Source organism: Serinus canaria, chromosome 11 (genome assembly GCF_022539315.1).
Source record: "Serinus canaria isolate serCan28SL12 chromosome 11, serCan2020, whole genome shotgun sequence".
Classification (NCBI taxonomy): domain Eukaryota; kingdom Metazoa; phylum Chordata; class Aves; order Passeriformes; family Fringillidae; genus Serinus; species Serinus canaria.
Window position 1 is genome coordinate 11,923,719 of NC_066325.1, and position 12,978 is coordinate 11,936,696.

Sequence of the window (12,978 nt, forward strand, 5' to 3'; positions counted from 1 at the left end):
GGGGTGCGGCGGCTCCAGGCGCTTTCCCGGGGGGACTCCCGCCCGGGCAGCGGCGCTGCGGCCCCCGGCACCGCCCAAGCGAGCCGGCGCTCTCGGCGCTCCACAAGCGCCAGGACTACACCTCCCGGCTGTCCCCGGAGCGAAGCCGCCTCCTCTCCGCAGGGCGGCTGGGAAGCGTGGTCACTGCCGCCCGTTCCGCTCGGGCGCCGCCCGGGCCGGGGCCCCGCGGAGCGCAGCGGGGCGGGGCGGCCGCAGCGCGGCGGGCGGCGGGCGGAGCGCGGCCCCCCCGCGCCCAGGGGCGGGAGCGCGGCGCCGGCCCCGCCCGTAGCGCTCCGTGGAGCTGTTCAGCGCCCAGGTGCTGAGTCTCCCCGCGGCTTACGGAGGCTCCGGCGGCGTTCCCGTCTCACCGCTCTCCGGCGCGGCAATGGCCCCGGCACTCAGCCGCCTCCGCCAGGCGTTCTGAGCGCCCGCCCGCCCGCCGCGCCCCGGCGTGGATGCAGCAGCTCCAGGCGCCCTTGGCTCCGCGGGGGAAGGCGGCAGGTAAAGCTTTTCCCTCCCCGCCCATCCGCATTGCATCTCTGCCCGCCCTCCGCTCGGAGCTGCCGGCTCGGGGGGCTCTTGCCGAGCCGAGAGCCGGAGGCTGCCGGAGGCGCGAGTTGTGTGCAGGGAGCGAGCTCCGCGAGACGGACCGCGGGGAACAAAGCGGTGCGGTCCAGATGCCTTTTGAGTAGTTTTGTTGTTTTAGTTTCCGGGGAGCGGGGAAGGGAAGAGCGGGATGGCTGGTTAACTGCAAATATCTGTACTTAGTTAGATGTAGGGGGAAAAAAACCCTACGTATATTAATGGAATCATGGAATCACATTCCTATTCTCATGGTTCAGGAGGGGAAAAGATGCGTTTGTCGTACAGGTAAGATAGTGCTATAGTCAAGACTGCAAAATGGTTTCCTTGAGTACCATCCTTAACTGTAATGCTTGTATAGATTTTACACTGCAATGATTTCTTACTTCTTTTCGTGTGGATTACCAGCCCCACTGAAGAGCTAGGACAAGAAGCAGAAGGTCAGAGTAGCAGCCACAGTGTTTCTGTGACAAGGTGGCAGAAAAAGAGAGGAAAAAATCCCACTGTATTTAAGGCCAAATGGCAAGTTACATCCTACATGAAGTCATTTAGAGCCAAGGATTGTGCTGTTATGCCTGATGCTTCAGGCTTCCTCTTAGTGCTTGCTGATGAATAGGGAATTGAGCAAGCATATTAACCATGCATAATCAAGCAGCAAGTGTTCTTCACTGCTTGTATGTGTAGCACCTTCTGTCACAGGATCAGTGAGTATTCCTGAGCTATCAAAAGACTGTTTCACCCTAAATTGAGTAGGATACAGCTGTATCCTTTTTGTGTTGTTGGTAAGACAGGTTAACTTACCCTTCTGAGAGTGGCAGGGGAAGGGGAAGCCTGGCAAAACAGAAACTCAGCACTTTTCTCAGGTGTAGATTTTGAAAAAAGTTTAACCCAGGAGACTGCATGGAGTCAGAGAAGGAACTTCTATAGTTTCTGGGCTGATTTTCAAAAGAAACTGAAGAACCAAACTAAGATTAAAAAATTGCTTCCATTAGAAAATCAAATGCAGTCTAATTAGGACACTTTTAGCACTTTGCCTCAACTTACTTCTGCCTTGTATCTAGAATTTCTTTGTGTATTAAGTATCTCCTTTCCCCATGTTACTGTATCATTGTCAGAAGAAAAGAGCCAGAAAAAAAAATTGCAGGCAGTAGTAAGGTAAGTGTTAAAGGCAAAACCGTGAGACTCACATAAATTCCTATAATGTTAGATTCTCCAGTCTGGACAGAAATATAGTTCTTCCCATTTTCATTGACTTGGCTTTCTTTGTTTTTTAAATTTTTTTGGTACTAATTATTAGGGTTCAGGTATACAATTCATTTCTAAGATAGTGTGCATTCAATTTGCCTTATAGAGGCTGCAGATTAACAGATTTTCTGCTTTACTGTAATAAAAAGAAGTTGAATAGATTGAATGCAGTCTGACAGTCATCTCACATCCAAAAGCTCTCCTTCCAGTATGCACCTTGGAAATGCAGGAGCATAACATCTGGCTTTTAACACTAGCCTTTTAGGGATCAATTGAGTTAATAATTAAAATAGTGCTTTACTGTAAAATTAAAAATCAATTTGTGCACATGACTGTGTGCAAGGCAAGCTTCCCCTCACACCAGCAGAATTAGATTTCCTGACACAGCTCCTCCCTACCTCTGCCTTTTAGTCTAAGAACCATCGAAGCCTCAGAGCACGTGATCTCTATGTGTGATTTAAGCGATGCTATTGAATTTTTTCCACAGAGAACAATTACTATAGAGTGACAAGTCAACCATTTTATCTTAACAGATCCAGCTCTGTTTAGTGATGGTAACCATAGCATACTCTGTCTAACCCAGTCTGAGTATCTCACTGTAGCAGTTTGCTTCTCATTTAAAAGGACACTGTTTAACCTTAACATAGGTCCTAATTTTTGGGCAGGAATAAGAGGCTTTATAAGAGAAGGATATTGTAGACATTTCAGCTCTATGTTTGCAGTTGCTGCTGCCTGCAAGAGCCCTCAAGAAGCCACTGAAATATGAGAAAAGCTAAGCAGCATGCTCTGACCACACCCCTACATTGCCATAATTCATAAACTGAGACTCTGTGCTTACTGTCACATTATTATTTCTACCTGGTCAGTTTGGACAAAGACAAAGCTTCTTTGTCCTAATGAAGCCAGTGCAGCATGCTTTTAATAGAGCCAACAATCTGGGCTTCCCAAAATATATTAGAAAGGACTCTCATGTTTCCCAACATTGTTTATGCTAAAGGCTACTGCAAATAGAATATTTCTGCTAATTACTTGTATGTCAGCTTGGGCAATAAACAATCAATATTTTGCTGATGTAGGATCCACTGCAACTTTCTGTGTCCAGTTATCATGCCTTCAACACAGAAAATTAAATCTCAAGTTGCAATTTCTTTGTGGAAATGTTTATTTTAACTTCCAAAGGAGACTGCTGAAGTAATGGAAATGTTTCCATTACACTTCAGTAAAAGTCTATTTTTCAAAAAGACTTGCCCAGAAACCTGACCAGGATATATTTTAATGTCAGAACCACTGTTATGATCACATTATACAGCAACATATTAAGGGTAGGGGTTTTTTAAGGATTAAAAAAATTCTTATAAGGATAATCTGTACAAAAATGCTATACTTAATAGTCAACATGTGCTATAGAAAAGCAGAGACTTTTTAACTGCTGTCCATATGAGGGAGAATGACAGGACACATACCTTTATATGGTATGGAGAATCAAAGTACTCTGTATTACCAAACTGTCTTTTTAATATTGTCCCCTAGGTATGGCTGAGATGGCTTATGTATTTTCTACAATTCTAAAAACAGAAAAAAAAATTTTAGGTATTGTGTAGTGCCAATTTTCTACTTGAATTCTAGCAATTCTTGGCATTAAACATAACTAGATTTTACTTATCCCCATAAATGCCTTTAAATTGTTATGTGATACTCCCAAGTCTACTGTTTAAAAAAGGCATTTAAATGCACACTGCAATAAGCAATTATGTACAGCTTCATTTTAGAAGAAAGGACCTGCTAACGAAAAAGGAGCAATCCCAGTGACTTGCTTCAAGTATCAAGTACTGTTTTCAGTGATTTTTGAAGGTATAGCTTCTAAGTATTTGACTGTAATGTTTAAGCATTTGTTTTAAGTTCTCCACAACACTCCCTAATAGAAGACAATTGTAGCTGCAGTCCAGGCATTATTGCTATAATCATGTACTTTCATGTCTCATAGGTCAAAGCCACTCCAAAATCTGGGGAAATGTTAGACTATGATTGACTTGTGACATTGCTGTAAAAAGTGACAATCCATAATTTGAGCTGACAGCACAATGCTGACAAGATTTGCAGAAATATTCACTTCCATTTTATTTTGTGTTGAACAAGTAGTTTCTGAGAAATGGGCAGTTTGGAGACAGTATTTATGTAGAATGCAATGAATACAAGATTTCCCTCCTTGTCTAAGGTCTACTCAGCTTTGTTTCTAGTGCTTGGGATGGGGGCAAGAAGAGGAAAACTATGGGACAGAGGGCAAGCCCTGCACATGCAGTTGTACTTATCCCCTGGAAAGCCACCAGATTTTGGTGATTCTTGACTTGGTCATGCACATTCTGCCCTTTGAGGGCTCTACTGTCAGCACTCAGCTTTTACTCTAAAAGGAGGCAGAATGCTGTCATACCTTAAAGAGGTGACCAGCAAACATCCTCTTGAGTTAAAGCAGGAACAAGCAATTTTATGATTATAGAAAATTTCAGTGAATGTGAGGGAGACTAAGAAATCTCTCAGTCTTGAATCTTGTGCTGCAAGTTGGAGCTTTAACAAGCATATTTAAAGAACAGAAAGCTCACTCTATGTGAGCTGACCCCAGTCTCCTCAGTGGGAGTAAGTGCCTGGGCGAATGCCTGCTTCTCTGTCAGTGATGATTATTCTCTCTGGCCTAATACTTGATAGTTCACATTCTTCACTCACCTGCTGTTTTACAGAGCAGAGGTGATAGGCCTGGACTAGCACCTGTTTGCAAGAACTGCACAAAACAACTTGTTCTGTTATTTTTCAGATTTTTTTTTTTGAGATGTGTCTGAGGCTGTGTCTGCTATCAAAAAATTACACTTGGGTTTTTTAGATTTCTTGCTACTTGCCCTCAAAAAATGCAGCTTGACAAAATTTGCAAATACAGACATCTGAGGTATTCCACATGAAACACACAGGACCAAATTATTGAAAATTTCTGAAACAAACAGAATTTCTATTAGTTTCTATTTGAGATGGTTATACAGTCTTCTTTAAATTTGGAACCAAGGTGTCTCAGAAATTATAAAAGAAGAGTAGTCTATATAGAACTAGTATTCCACTCACAAGAAGTTTATCCTCTGCCTGTCCACTTATCTTTGTGCCAACATAAAAGGATTATTCTTGCTACATTTGCAGTAGAGTTGCTCTGGTGACATGGTTTGCTATCTTTGCTTTGGAAGTGCATTAAAACTTCAGAATCACTGATACAAAGCAGAAAGACATTAAACTGGCATCCTAAAAGTATGGGGAATTATTTTTAAAGGTGCCCTTTGTTAACATGATTCACACAGCATCTGTTGAAACTTTCACTTTGGAAAGTAGTGTGTGACCTATGACACAGCTCAACTGCAGAATAAAAACAAGATTTAACAATTCAGTTCAGTTTTGAGATAATTAAAAATGCATATTCTTCATATAATAAGAGGATGTTTACTCTAGAAATATGTTACCAGGGAACAGGTAACAATTAAACAACGCAGGCTGAGAAAATCTGATTTAAAAATGAATTACATCAATGCTTAGACTTATATCACTGTCTTATGGGGAAAAAACCCCACAAGATGCACTATGAGTTCAGAGTAAACTGCAGAGAGCATGTTCTGGGCTCTGTTCTGGGTAGCTGATTGCTGTCTCAAGGAGTACAGTTAAGGAAAAAAGTTTAACGTGGGTTTATTGTACAATCACACCCCTACCCCCACTCCCTTGTCTTCTAAAAGGCATCAACTTGAACAGCATTCTATTACTGTTACATAATTTCAAAGTTTAACCACATATAGCTGCTTAAATCTGAAAGCTGAGATAATAAATGCAAGACAAGTATTTTCTCTGAGGTACTTAAGACTTCTGTTGAGGAACTACTGTTCCTCAATCTATTTCAGTATTAAAAATAGCAAAAATACCCTTTAAAGTGACAAGCCATATCTGCCACTCAAAAGTACACAAGCTTCAATATATTTTAAAACTGACTCAAGTAAAAGAGAGATAATAACTGGATTCCATCTGTCCCTCTTGACTATTTCTAAATGAGTTAACATTGATTAACAGTTTTGCTTTAACAACAGGGTTTTGGTGATTTTTTTAGCTCTTTCCCACCTATATTGTGCTTCAGGCACAGCTGAAGCTTTTCACTTTTAAGCAGTGTCTTGCTTCAATCTTTTCTCTGCCAAAAGAAGAGTTGAATGGTCATTTTATTATTTTCACTTACTCCAAACATTGGTACAGCCATGTGGAAAAAGGGGTAAAATTCCATAGATTTCTTTTGGGTAACTGCATTGCAAAGAGGCTAGCAGGAAAATTCATGATCAGCAAGCTGTGAAACTTTCTTTTCCTATTTTACTAAGGAATTACTGTCTGGAAAAAAAGTAGGGTTTAACCCTTTCTGGGAAGAGATAATATCTAAGGAATGTAAGCAGCTGTCTGTTGAGGGGCTGTAGTTTTCTGTACAGGCTACTGCATCCTTCCCATATGGCTAAGCAGAGCTGTCTGTCATTGAAAACAATGAGAAATTCTGTCTCAGTGAGAAATGACAAGTGAAAATACATCAGAGTTATAAGTGTGCCCTGAAACACTTCAAATATCACAGACTAGAAGAGAAAATACTCAGTTCCTGACTCCTTCATCACAGTTAATTCTGTGGAATCAGCACTGCCATACAGATGAGCGATCAGAGATTTATAGCTTTTCCTCTAGGAGTCCTTCATTGAGCTTGAAGCTGAACTCCATGGATGACCCTACCTGCAGAAAGAAAAGACAGGGAGAGTCTAGAAAACCCTGCATGGACAGGAGTCTCTTATCCAAGCTAAGGAATTGGCAGTGAAAAATGAAGAAAGATAAGAATCTTGTTAAGTTTATTATTTCTTAGTAGATCTAGTCAGAGGATAGAGAGCAGTTGGTGTTCTTTTGTTGCCATGAGTGAGAGAAAAGAAGGATAAAACCCTTCTTGGAATTCCTTAATGCTTTTTTGAGAGAAAAGGAGAGTGAAGAAGAGACCCTGGCAATATGAATTCCTGTGCAGGTGGATACAGACACTGCTGGCATAGGCTGGAGATGGGGATCCTTGCTAGTCCCAGGGGATGCACATACCACCCTTTTCTCATGATAGAGCTTTAAGCTGTTGTTACTCTGCAAGCATGGCAAGACAGAGCAAGTAAAGATGACTATAGCCTAAAACCAACCCATCATTGATTGTAGTCCTGGAGAAATGTTCCTTACTCCCACAGCAAAGCTGGAAAAATTACTGAAAGAATCTAGTCCTGATAAGGTGCAATTATGTAAATTACTCTGTTTACTGCCAGGGTATCAGCTATATGATAAACATTCCTTTGAAAGGACAATGTACAATGGAAATGAAGCACAGGAAGTTGGATACCACAGCCTGGCAAACCTAATTCCAGTGTATGTTGCTATAAACAAATGGGAATATCTTGGATATAAAAGGATTTTTATTCACTGTGAGAAGGCCTGAACTTGCCATTTCACTTTTCTTGTTAAACTATTAGCTTTCAAATAACATGAGTGACAGAAGAAGGTATTTGCAACTTTTTAAAAAACAGTTTCCCAATAATTTCTAAGAACCTCAGCTGTAGCCCAATATCCTTTTCTTTGTGTCTTCCAAAGCAAAACATAATGTATCCTGTGGAAATAGGGTGAAAAAGTACAGGCACAGCTAAATTTTATTGAACATAGACACATTTGTTGAAAGTTTTTCTGATGCATAGCGCACACGCTGCTGCTGCACATACCTAATTGCAATAGTCCTGTAAGAAAAAGGGTGTGGAACACGAAAGAATCTATGTATAGATACAGAACTCTACCCTATCAGACCACTAGGTCAGCACAAAGTAAGTGTTCTTTCTAATGTTGACTCTTTGGACTTCCCAAGAGAGCCTTCACAAGTAATTTACAGCAAATATGTGATGTTCATCTCAACCAGCTGAGACAATGCTTGCTTTCATTATTTCCCAATGGCAAGGTCCTTCAAGTCTAGCTTATGCATTAACCTTGCAGATTTCACACATTAAACTTTAGTCAGCTAAGCCCAGTCCTAAAAGAAAGAACAAAAGAAAAAAATCTCCCAATGTCAGTGTCTCATTCTCCTCATGACTTAATGCTTTTAACTATTACTTCTCACACTTACACAAACAAGTTTCCAATGTCACACCTAAGAGGAGGAAAAGGATTTTTAGTTTGTTTAGTTATGTAAATAAATATATCCATTGTTCCCATTCAGTCCTTCACCTGGTGGTCTGCCAGCAGCTACCTACAATTCCTCAAAAGGGCTCCATAACACAGCCACAAAGAAAGTTTTCCTCCATGCAATCTCAGTTTCAAATGAATGTATTTCCTTCCCATAGAAGCTAGAAAAATCCTGACAGATGGAAGAACCAGTAAACAGCTTCAGTCCTGGAATGGCTTCATATTAACTCTATGTCAGGCAGAGATTACAGCTCTAATTTCATAATCTGCCTCTGAAGAGCTACTTCTGACAACACTGCAAGGCCCAGCTCCAGATTTCTCCACTAAGAACTTACCTATAGAGTCTTTAGATCTGTGCCACAGCTGTTTTTACAGAATATGTAAAGTCACTTAATTTAGCTTCTTACTGAGCAGATTATAGGTGAATGGAACAGCATGCCATGCTCTGTTTTAAAAAGTATGAAAAAAAATAGTAAACTCAACACAGTGATGTTCCTATTACTTTAGGGTGTTGCAATGAGCATTTCTTGCCAACTGGGTGTGACTTACTCACATAGTTTTGATAAAATGTAAATCTATTTAACTATAATACAATGTAAAAACTATGATGAAACCAAAGCCATGATGGAAAGATTTTATTAGCCTAATAAAAATTGAGGTTTTATTCACTTCACACTTCCTTAACTATATTGGTGGAAATTCCAGCTGGTGTGTTAGGAATTCTCTTTGGTAACTGAGATTATTTTAAAGCATGAAATCTTGAAATCTTGTGAGGCCTAACTTTTTTTTTTTTTTTTTAAGAGGGAATTAATTGAGATTCCTTTTAGTTAATAGCATGCTAAGTAGTAGCTAGCTCCTTCTAGCCTAGCATGTAAGTAGATTTTGTTTGCTCTTAAAATACCCTTCCAATCACATTCTGGTGAATAGTTTTATTCTTCTGAACCAGTTTACAAGTTATTTTAAGCAGAGTAACTTATCACAGGTGGTGTGTTCACTTAACAACAATGACATTCCTCAATGTTCATGGGGTAATGCTTGGCTTGAACCCAGACTACAGAGGATATCCTGGTAACAAGAAAAGAAGATAAGTTGTAACTCACCAGTTTCTTCTGCAGCTTCCTTGGATTTGGATACTTGCTCTTCTTAGCATAAGACATCTGTAGCTTCACATAATGAGAGAAAAAGTATATTAGTAACCAGGTCACTGTTGAAGATTTCTGGACAGTTGCAAATTTCTTTATCTCTGCCGGTTATATTTAATCTTAGGAGTTGCCATGATCACACCTGAGTACCTCATTTAATAGGGTTTTGGAGACAATCTCTCCTGTCACTGCTGCTGTACTGGAAGTCACATTCTGGAATCAGGGAGTTGATTTGCCTAGGACAAAGACAGAAAATAAATTTACTCTCACTGTCATCTATGCTGCTGTCTTGAATGTTTTCACTTTCTGTGCACAAAGGAAAAAAAGGCCTGAGCAATGGCAGAAAAACACTGTGTAACTTAGTAAAACTTTTCTGTACCACTGGCATTACTTATTACACTGGCATAAATTCTGTTACCAATGTAGTAATACAGCTTTAACTTTCTAGCCCAGAAGGGATGAATGTATTATGAACACACTTCTACCAGCATAAGAGCATCACACTATGAGAAGACTTGTTTCAGTGGCAATGTTTATTTTGGAAGCAAGCCTTTCTCAGATGGACAGCCCCTCATGAAAGGCATTAAATGACAGGTCTAAATTTATCATGGAGATCTTAAGTACAGTGGGGACATAAAATCCATCTCACTAATTATTAGTTGCTACTGTAAGCACACTCAGATTTCTTTATCATTAAGAAACATTAAATGTGGGAGAAATCCAGAAGATTATAAACAATGACATCTAACATGCAAATCAACTGGGAGTTTTAATCTTCTGGGGCTTCTTCATTGTGGACAGCTGTTAGCTGCAGATGCTTGGCTGACTAATTGGCACTAGCAATAAACAATATTTGAGTTTGTCCAGGAAAGGAGCAGAAGGTCTGAGAAAGAATTATCAATATACATTAAAAAGAAGAAAAGCTGCTGTATCTCTATTGAAATTATTATCTGTGTGGTTCCTTTCTAAACTGAAAATTGAGCTAAACCCAAGCAGTTGTTTATAAAGCTCTCAACACTATCTAACTGAATCTTAGCTATTGGAAGATTATAAAGCAAGTATAGTGTATAAAAATAAACCAAACTGCTACTATAATAAGGAATACTGTACTCTCAGGGCTTCATAAGGTAATTTTGCATCCAGACCTGACTGGCTTACAAGCAAATAGAACTTTTCATCAAAAATATTGCTAGATTGTTTAGCAATATGCCAGCCCCTGAGCTATGAGACAATCTATCCTATCTGTAACATTGATACCACCACAGAGAAGTTATTATCTAAGTTATTGACAAAAGGTAACAATCTTACACTTCTCAGGTGCTATTACCTGACTTGTGTAATATCTGAAACTACTTGGATGCTTCTTGCAGTGATTGTAGAGTTACTGTGCCACCACAAAAAGAACTGGATTAGGCCTTCCTTGCATTGAGACATGCAATCACCCAGACAGAATTCAGGGACAAGTTGTCAAATTGAACAAAATTACTGTAAAACTTTCAGGAAAAAAAGTGAAGTGATAGACAAACAACTTGCAAAGGAACCTGTAATAAGGAGGATGCAGAAGAAAGCAACCATTAAGACCCAATGATGGGATCAAGAGGATTGAAATGTAGGAAATTCATGTGCAGCAACAATTGTTTTAAAAGCTTTTGAATAAAAAATTAACAGCTGATGGCATACTCACTAGGACTTACATCTAGTCTGAGCAGAGCTGTTAAGATAGTGAGTGAGCCAGCAAGACAGATGGCTGGTGAAGGAACTGACACTGCAAGAGCTGGAACATTCAGTAGGGAGGAAAAACAACAGCTATACCCATGAAGGGACTGCTGCCAAGCACGCAAGTGAAGTGAGCAGAATCACACAATTTCAACAGTTTCTATAAAAATGTCGATGGTGTGCTGAACTGCAGGCAGTGTATAGGGCCCCAAGCTGACAGTTCTGCATCAGCAGAGAAGCAAATAGACAAAGGACGTATTAAAAGGTCATTACCTTAAAAAACAGCAGCAAATAGCTCAGAGATGTGAAACTACATGAGTAAAAAGAGATCTTACAAGTGAGGAAATGCTCAATAGGCATAAGCACTTAAAAGATAACTATATCACCAAGCATTCATTTGCAAAGACTACCTCTTGTATTCAATATGAAAAACAGTATCAGAAGCAAATGTTTATGACATCACCTCACCCTTCCTCCCCAATTTAAATCTGTCTACTAGGAATAAAATAGTTTCCACAAAGCTTGCATTTCTCACAGCTACAGATTTACTATCAGTAACATTCCAGACATTCATAACAGTCAACTCCAACACCTGCATCTTGAAACCCACTAAATATTTGCTGTCAAGTCTCCACCTACTTTCAAATATTTTTTAGTACAATACTTCTCTTTACACTGATGAAAAGAACCCTTGAAAAATCTGGCCATAACATATTGTTGAAAATGGAGTGAATTAAATGCACAGGGTTTAGGGGTTGTAGGAAGAACAAGTTTGAGAACTGAACAGCTTTGCATGCACAAGGAGGTCTCATGAAAACTGATCTTGAAGGTTGTGAGGTCTCATGAAAACTGATCTTGAATTTTGATACCATCATGAGGAGAAATAGTTCTTACAGAAAAAGGAGGTTTAGAATAGTATCCCAAAAGAGCACCTTATTAAAAAAAGTTTCTACGTTAACTTTCAGTTAGCCAAGTTGGCCTTTTCTATTACTTTTCCTTATTATTTTCCAGCCCATTACTGCCAGTCATTGAAAACAAGAGGAAATGTGCATCCTTCTTTTGAGTTCTGTGATGATGTTTCTGTATTTAGCATTACCACACACTGAAGTACATGTTGTTTTCATCAATCGTGCACTGTATAATAAGTGTTTAAGCTGTACAGTTCAAGAAAAACAGCTCATTGCTGAGGACAGATCTTCAGAAATCCTTTAAGCACTGATGAATCTATTACCACTACTGTAGTAGAAAAACGACTATGGCATAGACAAGTAGAATATTACAAATCATTCCAAAATTCATCCAGAATATGATTATCTTTCTGGTATTTGGGAAATTAGATTACTTTTCAAGATGCAGAAAGATTTTAATAAAGAGGCCAGGCAAGCTAATTAAATAAACAGTATGGGACAGCTCCAAAACATTATAGATCACATATTAATGCAAAAAGCCAGTATAATTATGAGGAACTCGAGTCAGGCATCAAAAAAGGTAGTAGGGCTTATTCATTATTATCAGTAAAGGCACCTTTTCCCCTGGTTTAAGAACTGTGTTGTTGAAAGTTTGCTGCATAGCATTAGCAAGATACAGGTACGGTAAAGCGAGGCTATTCCTCAAGAGGGCACTGACACTTTATTTGAGGCCAACATTATCTTCGAACAAATACAACACTGAGATGAATAACATGCAGATCACACTTCATCTAGAGGAGAACACTGACGGACATTTCACGCTTGACCTTTCACCAGAGCACCTGGCTCCCGGGAACTGCAGAATCTCTGGCCAAACCCCCTGAGCTATCGCCGCCTCAGGGCCCTGAACGTCCCCACCCTCACACTGCGCTCCCCACCCTCACTGCGGCCGCCGCCCTCACACGGCGCTCCCCGCCCTCACACGGCGCTCCCCGCCCTCACCACGCTCCCCACCCTCACACCACATCCCCGCCCTCACACCATGCTCCCCACCCTCACACCACATCCCCGCCCTCACACCGCGCTCCCGCCCTCACACCATGCTCCCC

At 40.4% G+C, this 12,978-nt stretch overlaps 1 protein-coding gene across 1 annotated transcript in view; it reads left to right on the top strand.

The window, feature by feature from the left end:
- Window positions 1-456: 456 nt before the first annotated feature.
- The window catches only part of SMPD3 (sphingomyelin phosphodiesterase 3), a 101,594-nt gene continuing 89,072 nt past the window's right edge, over window positions 457-12,978 (top strand). Inside the window, exon 1 of the mRNA XM_030227676.2 lies at window positions 457-540. The gene's annotated coding sequence lies outside the window, so the exon portion shown is untranslated. The remainder of the gene's footprint in view (window positions 541-12,978) is intronic.